This window comes from Sinocyclocheilus anshuiensis, unplaced genomic scaffold (assembly GCF_001515605.1).
Source record: "Sinocyclocheilus anshuiensis isolate Anshui unplaced genomic scaffold, SAMN03320099.WGS_v1.1 scaffold3443, whole genome shotgun sequence".
NCBI lineage: Eukaryota > Metazoa > Chordata > Actinopteri > Cypriniformes > Cyprinidae > Sinocyclocheilus > Sinocyclocheilus anshuiensis.
Window position 1 is genome coordinate 10,904 of NW_015544383.1, and position 15,294 is coordinate 26,197.

Below are 15,294 nucleotides of genomic sequence, written 5' to 3' on the forward strand. Positions count from 1 at the left end.
TTTTTTTTTTTATTGAGTTTCTGCCCAAATCAGTATTGTGTCTGGTCACACTCTAAAAAATGCTGGGTTAAATACAACCCAGTGCTGGGTAAAATAGGGACAAACCCAGCACTGGGTTGCATTTAACCCAGCATTTTTTAGAGTGCAGTATTGAAAAGTCAATTTTTAATTTTACGCAAAATGAGATATCCGCCGTATTCTGTCATGTTTTCTCCCTATCTTTCCAAACCGTGACAAACGCCAGTCTCCCTTCTCTGCAAAATGCGATATATCCGCTCAACCGAATCGCCTTGGACTATGAATGCGATATTGCGTAGCTTGTCAGTGATCTACGGCTCTGTGTATTAAATGCTCTCCATCTGAAAGCACATGATGGAGATTTACTATTAATCACAGAACCGGCTTTACTGACGAGATGCGCATGATAAACGCATGCGATTTATCGTGCAGCCCTAGTATTTTCAACAGTTTCAATATGAAAAATAACTTTTATATTGATTCAATGGATTTATAGTGTTTTGGAACCAAACTCTTCAAATATTACGCAAGCAGCAATTACAGGACCAGTCATGCTTACTTCGATTTTTTTTTTGTCTTGTTTCCAGCCCAGATATCTAAAAATGGTAACACTTTACATTAAGGTTCCCTTTATAAAGGGTTTGTAAAGGCGTTCATAAATGACTAATAACTCATTTACAAATGCATTATAAATTATTGATAAGCAGTTATAAATGCATGAATAAAAGGGTGATTTTGATGCAATACCTGCCAAATAGTGAGACATTTTTAACTCACATGTTATAAATGCTTAACAAATATATTTATTAATACTTATGTCACTCAAAACCAGATTCCTGATTGTATTCATGATGCAACAAAAATGTATTATTTTAGCAAGACCGAAGAGTGTTGTATTTATGGTTTTCTTATTTATATCTAATGACTCATGTCATTTTTCTTACAATGTTTCTTACCAGAATCTACTTTGTACCTTACCCATGATTCTCCACAAAAGTTCATGATGCCTATCCACAGCAATGATTAGAAACCGATATATTTTGTTTATCAAGATTTAATTATCATCTTGATTTTTATTTTGGGGGAAAAATCATAAAAGCACAACCATGACTTGACGAGATATTAATATTGAACATTTTAATTCCAATTTACGTTAATAACGTCTAAAAATTAACCTTAATGTAAAGTGATCGCCTGTGAACCATTTATTAATGAGTTATAAACGTTAGTAACCTGTGAAAGCGAACCTTAATGTAAAGTGATCACCTGTGAACCATTTATTAATGAGTTATAAACGTTAGTAACCTGTGAAAGCGAACCTTAATGTAAAGTGAACGCCTGTGAACCATTTATTAATGAGTTATAAAGTGAACTTTAATGTAAAGTAGACCCACTAATAATGTATTTATTGATTGATTATTATTGCACACACAGAAAAAGTTAGTATTTTCTGGTGAACTAAATTTAATTGTTGTTGCACTACATCAGCAAACAACTTTCAACTTGAAACAAAAAGATTAATCTTTTTTTTTACAGCATTCAACACCACTCTTGATGTGAAAGCTGAGACGAGAGCAAATGTAATTGCTCCTGTAATCACTGGAAACAACTTTGCAGAAAAAGTGACCATCAACTGCATGATACAGCTTGGTACTATCACTATAACTGTTCGTACTGAGACACACCGCTTATTAGCAGTTAGTTAATAGCTTATTAATGCCCAGTGGTTGTGAACCTTACTCCTAATTTAGTTTGTTGTATGGCAATATTGTTCAATGACATGCTTTAGCTACATGGCAGTCTTTTCTTTTTTTCCTTTCTCTTCACAGAGCCACAAAAATCCCAAGACACGGAAAAACACACAGAAAAACAAGGTGCAGCCATCATGTTCTCTTAAGGCTAGTTCACACTGCCCTGAGAGATGCTGACCAACACCAATAGGCACATTTGTGTGGTTTTGTTGGATCAGTGTCCAAACCTATCTTGAGTAACGAAAGGGCCATTTGGCATTCCTGAAGACACGGGTGTTGATAGTGATCAAGGCCTGTAGGCTAACATGTGTATACATTGGGGGTCTGCTAATTGTCACCTTTTGCACAGTGCGTGAAACTGTAATCTGCTGATTGGTCAGTTTGAATGTCTCACATTTGGGTTTTAGTCACATGGTCAAGGAAGGGATAAAAGAAGATTGTAACTGTTGCTCTGTCTCTTTCCTTTGCTGCCTCTTTTCTTTGCTGGCGCTCCCTTCTTGGGGCTCTGCCCTCTCTCTCTCTCTTTCTCTCCCAGGTAATATTTTTCATACATGCTGGGTACAATTAACTGTTTATATTTTACCATCCTTCATCTATTTTGTAACCAATTCAAGTGTAACCATAACAAAATTCTGTTATTAAACCATTTCAATTATAAATTATGTGCTAACTATTTTTGATTTAACATTAATATTGAAGTGCTACCTATTGCAATACAATATAGTCACACAATAGCAACGCTCTCCCTTATATTTAGCTATTCTAACTGCACTTATTTCCGTCGTTGGTATAAGTGGCAGTGGATGGTAATAGACAAGAAATGTACAGTTTCATACCATCATGCTGATAACGTTTCTTTAGTCATTCACTCTCACTCTACCTGACAGCCAAGAATATACTAATATTGTGGTACAAGATATTGGTCATACTGCAGAACAAACAAAGAACAGAACAAAATAAAAAAAAAAAAATTGTTGCTTCATGCATTCAATATTTATCAACACTTGAATGTGGATAAGTTTCATTGATAAAAACACATTTTTTCTTTCTTCATTTTTCTATGACTACATCCAGATCAGATTCAGGACAATTATAAAAACACAGATCGAGTAGATCACGTCCATCACCCCATCTTGCACAGTTCTTTAACTCTTTGTGGGTTCAACACTTAATTCATTAAGGTTGAGCAGTTTTGATTTAAATGCTGTTTGAGCATATAAACGTGTCAAGCAATGCTTATATCAGATTTTTTTTTCTGCTTTTTCTTCACCTGTGCTCTGAGGTTCCATACTCTTTCGGAAGATGCATAATAGCACCTACAGTATAACAGTGAAAACATGGATTGCTGGAAAATGTAGTCAATCGCAGGAGTTAAAAACTGATCTCTACGCTTTTTTTTTCTCTCTTTCTCAAATGCTCAGCTGCAGAGGACCATAAAGCTGCTGTTCATGATTACACAAAGATCAGCCACAGACTGAAGAACAAATTAAAACAGGACTACCAACGGATATTGATTGGTAATTCACAGAAGGGTCATCGGCAGCACCTGAATGAAATATACACTGATCTATATGTGGTGGAGAACGAGACTGGAGGAATAGAGAGTGAGCACGAGGTGAGACAGATTGAAGCGAGTCACAACCGATTTACCATTGACACACCAATCAAATGCAACGACATATTCAATGTCCAGAGTGAGACGGGTCAACAAAACAGAAAAGTGTTGACGATGGGAATTGCAGGAGTGGGAAAGACTGTCTCTGTCAATAAATTCATCCTTGACTGGGCTGACGAAAAAGAAAATCAGGATATCGTCTTCATTTATCCACTCCCATTCCGTAGACTGAATTTGATTCAAGAAGAGTTCAGTCTCATAGGACTGCTTAACAAATACTTCTTTAGTGGTCGTGAAGAACTGCCCACTCTTCCTGAAGGGGGTGGTAAAGTCATGTTCATCTTTGATGGGCTAGATGAATGTCGCTTCCATTTAAACTTTAAAGAGGATGACAGCTTTACAGATGTTAATGAAAAAACAACATTGAGTAAGATGATTACAAGCTTGATCAAGAGAAATCTGGTTCCCTCTGCTCTCATCTGGATCACATCCAGACCAGCAGCTGCCAGTCTGATACCCCGAAACTACATTGATCAGGTGACAGAAGTGCGAGGATTCAACGATGAGCAGAAAGAGCAATACTTCAACAAAAACAGCAGTGCTGAGGTTGCTGGAAACATCATCCGTCACATCAGGAAATTCAGGAGTCTGTACATCATGTGCCACATCCCCATCTTCTGCTGGATCTCTCTTACCGTTCTTCGGCCTCTGCTGGCTCAAGAGAGCAATGACAAAACTCCCACAACTCTCACAGGGATGTACACAAACTTTGTACTTTCTCAGATGCAGCAGATGAGAAATAAATACAGTGATGATTCTGGATCGAAGGCCTATGCCAGGTCTTTTGATGAGATTATTTTGAAGCTTGGGAAACTGGCCTTTCATAAGCTGATGGAAGGAAAGCTGATTTTCTACAAAGAAGATCTTGAGGAATGTGGACTAGATGTCAGTGAAGGGTCAGTGTTCTCTGGGTTATGCACTGAGATCTTTCAGGAAGAAAAAGCTGTTTCAGAAAGAAGTATTTACAGCTTCGTACATCTCAGTGTCCAGGAATTCCTTGCTGCTCTCTACTCAACTTTGATTGACAAAAAGGAGAAAGAAAAACTTATTTTTCAATCCTGCACAGAAAAACTGACATGGAAATTCTCTAAAAAGCCACTGTTTCAGATTCATAAGGCTGCAGTCAAGAAGGCTTTAAAAAGTGAGAATGGACACCTAGACCTTTTCCTTCGGTTCCTGCTGGGTCTCTCACTGGAGTCCAATCAGAGTGACATAAAGGAACTACTGCCAGGACTAGAGCTCAAATCAGAGAACATGAAATACTCTGCTGACTATATCAAAAAGAAATTAGAGAGGGAGAAATCAGTGGAAAGAACCATCAATCTCTTCTACTGTCTGACTGAAATGAAAGTTGACTTGGTTGAGGAAATCCAGAAGAATCTGAGCTTAGGAAAACTTTCAGCACAGAATCTCTCCTCTGTTCAGTGGTCTGGTCTGGTGTTTGTGCTCCTGATGTCAGAAGAGACTCAAGAGAAATTTGAACTGCAGAAATACAGAAGATTTGATGAAGCAGTGATGAGACTGCTGCCAGTGATCAAAAACACCAGAAAAGCACTGTAAGAGTCTTCTTTACACTCATTTATATAAACGTCTTTTAGTTGGGCACAGGTGACTTACTGGCTAAGACTGTTCATAAAAATGTAAAAATGTAGTTGTATATTTGTGTGTGATTAAATTAAATGCCAATGTATCTCCACCATCAGGCAAGTTGAACCTGAGTTTTGATTATTCTTAATTGTATCTAAGCCTGTCATGATAACTACATACTATCATGTTCAAAGATATATTGCCCCAGAAATAATTGCAATCAATTATTTTATTATCATTTTAAGACCATTTTATGTTGCTGCCTATATAATGATAATATTTGAGCAGTATTAGCACTGGGACTTGCTTCTGCATGTGCTAGACAGGCTGGTATATATGCATTTACACTGTGTCACCAGTGCTAACGCCAGTCACGTGAAATCCCCTTGAAAGGAAATTAAGTTGAAATAATAATACAACTAAGTTGTGTGTGTGTGTGTGTGTGTGTATACTGGTATTCACTACATTATGGGGACCAAATGTCCCCACAAGTATAGTAATACCAGTAAATTTTGACCTTGTGGGTACATTTTTTAGGTCCCCATGAGGAAACAAGCTTATAAATAATACAGAATTAAGTGTTTTGAAAATCTAAAAATGCAGAAAGTTTCCTGTGAGGTGTAGGTTTAGGTGTAGGGTTAGGGTAAGGGGATAGAAAATACAGACTGTATATACTATAAGTCGATATAGTAATTATCACAACAGGCTTAATTTTATCGTAAATTAAAGAAACTGCAATTGTTTTAGCTTTCCGTACAATCAAAGGTTATTCCAGGTTATCTATGTTCCATATTATAAAACCTTACCTAATAAGCATTAATATCACTGTTTGTTTTGTTTCCTACACAGGCTACATAACTGTAATCTCACTACTCATTGTTGTAAGAGTTTGTCTTCAGTTCTAAAATCCTCTATCTCTGTCCTGAGAGAGCTGGACCTGAGTAACAATGACCTGAAGGATTCTGGAGTGAAGCTTCTTTCTGACGGACTGAAGAGTCCAAACTGTCAGCTGGAGATTCTGAGGTTTGAGTTAATTACAAATCAAACTGCTATGATTTGTTTATATTGTTCAGATTTTCACAATTATATGATTGGCGATTGTTACTCATCAGTTTTTTTTTTTTATGAATTCTGAAAATATATGGTTGGCAAAACAGGATATGGTTTTGTTTGATTATCATAATTTGAAGTTTTTGAGGTTGTGATGTAATTATATAAATACACATTCTGACATGCTCCATGTGAAGGGTGGAACTGTATTCATTTACACACAAGCAGGTCATTATCCTGTGTTTTTGGTGTTTCAGAACAGCTTGATTCAGGGCAACTTCAGCTCCTGGAGGGCCACTGTCTTGTAGAGTTTAGCTCCAACCAGCTCCAACTCATCTGCCTGAATGTTTCTAGTAATCCTGAAAACCTTGAATAGCTGGATCAGGTGTGTTTAATTAGGGTTGGAGCTGAACTCTGCAGGGCAGTGGCCTTCAAGGAGCAGCTGAGTTTGAACCCAATGCGGCAAATGCTGCTCCACACAAACTCATAGTGAGTTTAGGCCGCTCATAACGTGGATTTGAATATGCAACATGTGCCAAATGTACCAAACATTTTCCCAATTTTGTAATGAGAATTGTTTATAAATCTTCTTGACAACTGAGAAGCATTAAGGTGAAGATGTTTAAAGACATAAAACTTTTAAAGGTATTTAAGGAAGAATGAAGAAATTATTTTTCATTTAATTGCAAAGTAAACCATTTGAATTGCTTGCAAATAATATTTTATTTTAAAATATACACATATTCATTCTTTTTTTGTATGTCTAATATGCTGACAATGACTGTTAATGTTTCTTTTCTCGTCATATTCAATTAAAAATGACAAGAATTACATAAATTATATATTTAATTATATATAATTATATATTTAAAATTAAAATTATTGTTTTAATTAGTCACTGGAAATTACTGCCGGTTATACTGACAGTTACAAATACATAATACCTAATGAATGGCTGAAATAGTATAAATGTTGAAATCATGTGGACTGTTGCTGTGCATGCCTTTAGATTGTCTGGCTGTATGGTGACAGAGGAAGGCTGTGGTTATGTGTCTTCAGCTCTGAGTTCAAACACCTAACACCTGAGAGAGCTGGATCTGAGCTACAATCCCCCCGGAGATTCAGGAGTCAAGCTGCTCTCTGAAAAACTGGAGGATCCAAACTGCTCACTGGACAAACTCAAGTATGTTGAGCCGGAGGGGTTTTGATTAAACAACTCCAAAGACAGCATTACCATATTTACTTATTATAAACTATTTTGACTTTGTCTTTCGTACATCTACAAAAGTTCCTAGTGAGAATGAACAGAAGTTTAGCTGTAGTTATACTATTGAATGCTTAATTCTGATAGGTTGATGAACATTCTAAGGTGTGCAATTATTTTGCAGTAAACCCACAGCTAAAGTAGTTCCAGTCAGGTTTTGACAGCATTACAGTTACAGTTAAGATGAAAACAAGAAGCTATTTTCATGATTTCCCCTCAGAATTATGTTTTATTATCAGTGAAAAGCATGTTCTATTTCACACAGGATCTGGGGTCTCATTTATAAAACTCTCTGTAGATTTCATTCTAAAACTGTACGTACGCACAAAAGCTAAATTTTGCTTACTCACAAAAGATTTCAGATTTATAAAACCATGCGTATGCCAGAACCTGTGCAAAAATCCCTTAATAAATCCGGAAGATTGTGCGTACGTGCATCTCCACCCCGTTTCCTCCCCGAAATCACCATATATGGAGCTTACAACACCTATGCATAACCTCATCTGCGTACCATTTGCATCCACGTGACACCCTGTTTAACACGTCAAAGGTACAAGACATTAAGGAAATATGAGATACGGACTATAAATGCCATTTGTGCCATACACATTAATTTTTATTGTTAAATATCATCTACTATCCTTGTTATGTTTTAGAATAAATTAAATACAATTAAATTTTTTATAAAATTCTCAGGTAAATATTTTAGTATAGAGTTGATCTCATTCTTTTCCACTGGCCAAATGGTATTTCAGTTGTTTTAAATAATTCAAATCAATTTAAATTCTTGCAGTTTTGCTGATCAAGATGAACATCATTTAGCTATTTTTAGTGGAAACAGATAGGCCTATATTTATTGCAGTGTAAAAACAATTGTCTGACTCGGCACATCACTGACGAAGTATTTTAAAAAGGAAACCTGCAAACATACCGTTTTCTTCAAGTTGTATCCTTCAAATACTATTTTTCATAATGTTGTGGAGATGCCCTCACACGACATCCACACCTCCGTGCAGTGACTATTGACTATTGTCAAAAGTAGGCTATTAATACTTTTATACCAAGTTGATACTGAAATTTTAAAAACATAACAATATCGTCCTTTCTCCAGCTCTGCAGTACCAAGTACAGACTCAGTTCAGTACTTGTTGATAGGCGGCTGTCTTCAAATGCTTCTGTGCATATTTATATCGCTTTCCGTGAACAACAATATATAATGGCCAATCAGAGGTTAGTCAGAATCCACTCATTTTTCACTTGACCCTTTTAAAGCAATGCTTAATTGAAAAATATTTGAAGTATACATGTGAATATTTTAAAATTATTTTGTTTAATATTATTTTTTGCATTAATAATGAACAGATTAATTATTTATTGATTTATATTTTCAAATAGTTAAATACTTGTTTTTTTGTTTTTGCTATGGACACTGAAATTGGTTCTGAAAATAATTTCATCAAGTGTAGCGTTAGTTCTGGCAGGTCACGTTAGTCAAGCTTAAAAAGGTTGGGTGTAAGCTCTACGTTGGACTTAGTTACATCCAGCTTTCCGATTAATATTTACACCTGTTGCACCATCTAAAACTACGACTAGGCGCCGCTAAGCATTAGTGTAGACTGTGCGCGTACGTGACGCCATTCGCGTTACTATGGTTACAACTTGAAATTACCGGCTCCAATTAATAAAGGAAAAATGGCTATTAACAGTGGCAGTAAATGAAGCTGAGGGTGGATTAGGAAACAGGACAGTCGAGGAAGTAAAAAAAAAAATGAAAAGATCTTCTTCAGGCAGCCAGGAGAGACGCTAATCTGCTCAAAACCCCCCCAACGGGTGGGGGACCCCCTCCTAAAATCTCACGCTACAGCACTATTATAATGGATGTGTTTGGAGACAACTCGCCAGCTTATATTAAATATAATATTAAAGCTAATATTAAAAAAATCTGCATCAGCAGATCTAATCTGATTTAATAACACACACAATTTAATCAATAGCTAAATAATTTATTTTTTACTTGCCAGCAATCATTTTGTACAGCTTTAGTTTATTCACTTTGTGACAGTAGAAAAAATGTCAAATGTTGACGTGAAAAAGTGAAATGTAAAATAAAATAAAATAAATAAAGTGCATATTTATCTAAAGCAGATACATTTCGTTTTCTTTTTATACAATATAATATATGATCTTTATACGTTACATTAGGTCTATCTTTTACAGGCTGATTAGCCGAATTATATTGCTTCGGATGAGACGAGCCGCCACATCCTCTTCTGCGACTTGTTCCCTGATGTGTTCCACCTCTGCCTCCACTGGTCCTAAATCCTCCGCAGGAAGAGGCATGCTCTTGTCTGTGCAAATGTTGTGCAACACAGCTGCTGCACATACAATGGTGCATACCCTCTCTGGCTCCATCCTGATTTCACTGTGCAGGCAGTGGAATCTGCAGGGAAGAAAATGCAGTAGCTATCCCGCCGGAGTAAAATCTACATTATTACTCTTTAATAACCAATGCCAGTTTAAGGTAGCTAAAATAAATAAGGGCTGGCAGCTTCATATTTAAACTAAGGCAGAGGCTATTTACACTAAGTGCAAATAGCTATAGATTCTATTTACACTTGCTATTTACACTGTTAAAATAGCAGGATTTTCTGCTATTTATACTACTTAGGCCTATTGCAAATAGTGGCAATTATCTACCTCAGTATTGTAGTACATTATAAAACAGTATGCAATAACTTTTTGAGTGTAAATTTTAATTTTAATTCAAATTATTAAATGGATGCCACCTTATTGGGACAATAAAGCCCTCCCTACACATACCCTAACCCTACCCGTTACTTTATTTTCAACTTTTTGATTATTTCCTTCATTTTTATTGAAAATAAATGCTTTTCTGATGTGATTTGAAATTTGAAAAGGGAGAAAAAGGTGGATTCGAACCCGGGTCGATCGCGTCAAAATGAGCACAACACACGTTTTACCATTTGCCAACAAGGAGGGCTATTTGAGCTTAGTGTAAATAGACACGCCGTTCAAGTAAACATGAGCCACACACCTGCGCTTGAGCACTCCTATGCAGCGCTAAATGATCGACCTCGTCCGTGAGTGCACATAGTTGGACTGCCTTTCCTGCTCCGTTCGGGGTACCATGACAGGTGTCATCAGCCACTTCTTTAAAGGGTAGCCACTGTCGCAAAGCATTATACCAGAATGCCGCCCCTCCTCACACGATTGGGCCAGTGCGCTCTCTCTCAAGATGCGTGCATCATGTGCAGACCCATACCACCGAGCCACCACATCTATTAATTTCATGTTTGCATCACACACAACCTGTACGTTGATTGAGTGAAAGCCTTTCCTATTTACAAAAAGGCACTCATTTTTAGATGGTACCTGAATGCGCACGTGAGTACCATCTATACAGCCAAAGATACCGGGTATGCCGTAATCTCTTCGAAATTTGTCCTTAGTGCGTGTGGCCTCCTCCTGGGTGGGTAGACAAACATGTATTTGAGCCCGACTTTGAAGGGCCAGAGACACTCGTCGTATCGCCCGGCTGGCTGTACTTCTGCTTACATTTACCATATAAGGTACTCGTTTTTAGATGGTGCCTGAATGCGCACGCGAGTACCATCAATACAGCCAAAAATACAGGGTATGCTGGAATCTCTTCGAAATTTGTCCTTAGTGCGTGTGGCCTCCTCCTGGGTGGGTAGACAAACATGTATTTGAGCCCGACTTTGAAGGGCCAGAGACACTCGTCGTATCGCCCGGCTGGCTGTACTTCTGCTTACATTTACCATATCAGCGAATGTATTTTGGAAAGATCCACTGGCATAAAATCGAAGAGATATTAGCACCTGCAGTGTTGGGGACAGCGCTCCATTCCTGTCCTGTTGCGTGCTGTAACTGCGGTGATAACTCGTTGATTCATTCTGACAGTTCAACCCTGCTGAAACGAAACCTTTCAATAAGTTCTCTGTCTCCATATATATCTAGAGGATTGGTGCGGTCTCTCATTACTCGTTCACGCCTGAAAGCCCGTCGATCGTGTAGCCTGTATATCAGACGCGCCATTGTCTTGTAATTGTCTTTATTTATTATTTTTATTATCACTATGGAAACAAGTCGAGGCTTTTCACTTTACACCTACCTTTGATTAGGCGTAAGATTTAGTCCCAGATTGGCGCTATGCCCAAATGGTGCAACAGGTATTAATTCTACACAGGACTTAAAACGCATTTTACGTCCAGCCTAGTCTTACAACCGGGTGTACGTCCAGCTGGTGCAACCGGCCCCTGATCAGTCACATGATAATGAGCGTTATTCACAGAGCAGCCAGCAGGGGGATACAAACTACAGCCTAAACATTTATTCCTTAATTATTATTAACTTAGACAATTACTGTAACAGAACAGTATGTTTTTAAGACTTCTAGAGAGAGGAATATATTACTTTAGGGTGTGATCCTTGTCTTTTATTCCCACCATAATTAAATTAAAAATGTCCTGGAAAAGTCCTCAAATTCCTGGAAAATTATCACTGAATGAGAGTGGGAACCCTGTAATTTCATTTGTGCTTTATTTATAATGAAGTGATGTACAATGTGCCAATGCCGCATTTGCATGTGCAATGGAAGAGTGCTCAGTATAATGGCTGACATGACAGGAAAGAAATCATTTTCTCACTGAGGTGAGAAAAAATAAAAACGTTATTTTTATGACATTGCCATATAGTCTGGCAACATCTCACCTGACAACAGATGAATCAGGACAATGTGCCTTTCTCAGTCACTCTTAACATAAACTGCATCTGACAGAAGTGTCAACAGCTTTTACGCACATTTTTCTAAATAAAAGCCTCACATCAGAAAAACAATTAGAATTAAGTTTGTTGTCGTTTCATTTAGCAGATGTTTTTATCCAAAGCTACTTACAGATTATATATAATGAGATTATATATATGTTTAATGTAAATTACATATTACAATTTGCATCAAAAACTGCTCATGCCACATGTACTAACTTTGTTTGGACTGTGATTAAAGTGCAGTGGTTCTACAACTGTTTCATGCATTCGGATTCATAGAAAGGCCCAGTCATAAAAATAAATAAATTAAAGGTGCAATAGGTGATTGTCTTCAGAAACATTTTTTGTTATGCTGGTTGAAAGTCTCTTCACATCACGATAGCAATCATGAAGTTAAGTGGTCTAAATGTATTTGTCTGTATTTGTATATTCTGTGGAAGGTGTAGGATCAAGAAATGTTCGTCCAATCAAAACGCTCGGTCCGTTTTAATATGCTTTCCTATCTGCCTGTCAACGTATGTATTAGCATACCTCTGCGCACCGGGTTAGCGCAGACAGGATACGTCATCAGCGCATTCACGCACGCAGTGCAGACAGAGCGAGGATGGCAGGCAAACATCAACAACCCGATCTTCCTTCCTGGTATTGTAGTACTTTTAAAGATTTCTCACTGGTAGATGACACATGATGTAGCCCAGCGGTTAATCCAGTCCTCGCGCCAGGTCGTTAGAAGTGAGCTACGTGCATTAACTGTGTTCCGATCGATATGATCCCTACTCAGTGTTCATTGCTCCCTACTCCCTGAGCGGGGGAAATCTGTTGAAGTTTACTTCACTTCGGAACATGGGCAGGAATTGGGAACCTGATGTAGCCTATTGTAGTAATGTTGTCTCTGGTCTGTGAGCGTAAATGCGTTCAGGGGGCGTGGCTTTGGACGGCGATTGCAGGGAGGGTGGGACATTCGCTTTCAGTGCTATCAGGCTAAAGTTAGCATTTTCCAAGATCTTCTATTGCACCTTTAATTAATAATAATAAAAATTAAAAAAAAACTTGTGATAAACCACCAGAATCCTTAAAAAAGAAAAGAAAAGAAAAAAGAAACAAATCGCCCAGCACTACTTGAAGCTCTCACAGAGTGTGCTCACAGGACATACTGTTGGCCCAGAAACTGTGCCAACACTTTACCCAGATGGGGGTCCACATGTGCTCCGCATTTCCCGCCAGTATTGGGGTCCACAATGGGCTACCCAATGTGAGCTTAATGTTGGTAATAATTTATTTATTTATTAATTTATTACTCACAAATGTTGATATTCAGATATCAGTACAGTACAGTTTGTAGACAAACTTTGAGGTTGGCTAGCGAAAGCCCAGCCTAAAAGTATGAAGTAGTTGTAATAGCTTAAAATTTGAAAAAGTTTCAGTTTACTTTAAGTTGCTATGGGTGGTTGCTAAGGTGTTGCTAGGGTGTTCTTGGTGGTTGCTAATGCATTTAGCATGATGCTAGCATGATTAACATCACATTCACATGATTAGCATATTGTTAGCGTGATGCTAGCATATTTTAGAATATTCTTATTCTGTTTAAAGCATGGTTTAATATGTCATTTTATCTTGATTATCTTATTTTCAGAATAATTGGAAGCCAAAATCATAATTGAAGATATACTGTAATATAATGAATTGCATTGCACTGTGTGTGTATGTTTACTGACTGAATGTGACTCTTTGTGTGTTTTATAGTGTGGATAATAAAGGACTGTCCATGATTACAGCTGGACTACAGAAATGTACATATGCAAACACACACACACACACTCAGCTGTAGTGATTGTTGTTGTGCTATAAATGTCTCTGTTCTTGTGTTCAGATGCCCGTTTTCTCACACTGGATCCAAACACAGCACACACTCAACTCGGTCTCTCTGAGGAGGACAGAAAGGTGACAAATGTGAGAGAGAAACAGTCGTGTCCTGATCATCCAGACAGATTTGATAATGTGTGTCAGGTGTTGTGTAAAGAGAGTGTAAGTGGACGCTGTTACTGGGAGATTGAGTGGAGTGGACGAGATGGTGTGCGTGTATCAGTGTCATATAAGAGCATCAACAGGAAGGGACGGGGTGTTCAGTCTGAGTTTGGATCTAATGATCAGTCCTGGAGTTTGTTCTGCTCTTCTGACAGATACTTATTCAGACACAATGACAAATATACTGATCTCCCTGTAGAGCACATCAGCAGGAGAATAGGAGTGTATGTGGATCACAGTGCAGGAACTCTGTCCTTCTACAGCATCTCTGACACAACAAGTCTCATCCACACAGTCCAGACCACATTCACTCAGCCGCTCTATCCTGGATTTACTGTTTATCCTGGGTTTAAAGTTGGTTATGAATCATCAGTGAAACTATGTTGATGAATCAGAATAGACTGACAAGAGGTTCTACCCATAATGCTTTGAGCTGCATGATAAATCAGTAACAGTGAAATGTTATAAAGTCTCTTCATGACATTAATACTGCAACTGAAATTCTGTCACTGAAATAACATGTCTGAATAAATGTGTGTAATAAATCCTCATATAGACAGATCAGTGTGTGTGTGTGTATGTATGTGTGATTGTTTTTATGGTGGGGTCCTCAGCATGTTAGCACACTCACATAGTGGGGACCAAACACATAGCAATGTTTTCCTTTTAATAGGCTCAAGAGGCACTGCTGATATGCCTAGTGCAGTTTTTTTTAATCCCCACCATGAGCATAAACAGGATTTCTGTGTGTGAGTGTGTATCCCAGTCGTGGAACTGCACCCCTAAACACATGTATGACGTAATATATGAAGATTTTATCAACTGATCATGCGCAAATTGCTAAATCAAATGACAAAAAAAAACAACTTTTATCAGTGTCTGTCAACAGGGATGATAAATTCTTACAGGAAATTAGCCTATTTTTAAATATTATTTCAGGTAATTTAATAAATAGATATCACAAATTTGAATTGTTAAGAATATTAATGTGGTGGAATTTTCCAATGAGATTAAAGAGCAATTAAATTGGACAAGCTTAAACATCTCATAAAACATTAACCATGACTACAGACTGTACAAATTAAACAATAATCATGTTAGCATTGCTTTCATGC

At 37.6% G+C, this 15,294-nt stretch overlaps 1 pseudogene; it reads left to right on the forward strand.

Annotated features, from left to right (window-relative positions):
* Positions 1-14,749, forward strand: part of LOC107698174 (NACHT, LRR and PYD domains-containing protein 3-like) — a 17,319-nt pseudogene extending 2,570 nt beyond the window's left edge.
* Positions 14,750-15,294: the final 545 nt, after the last annotated feature.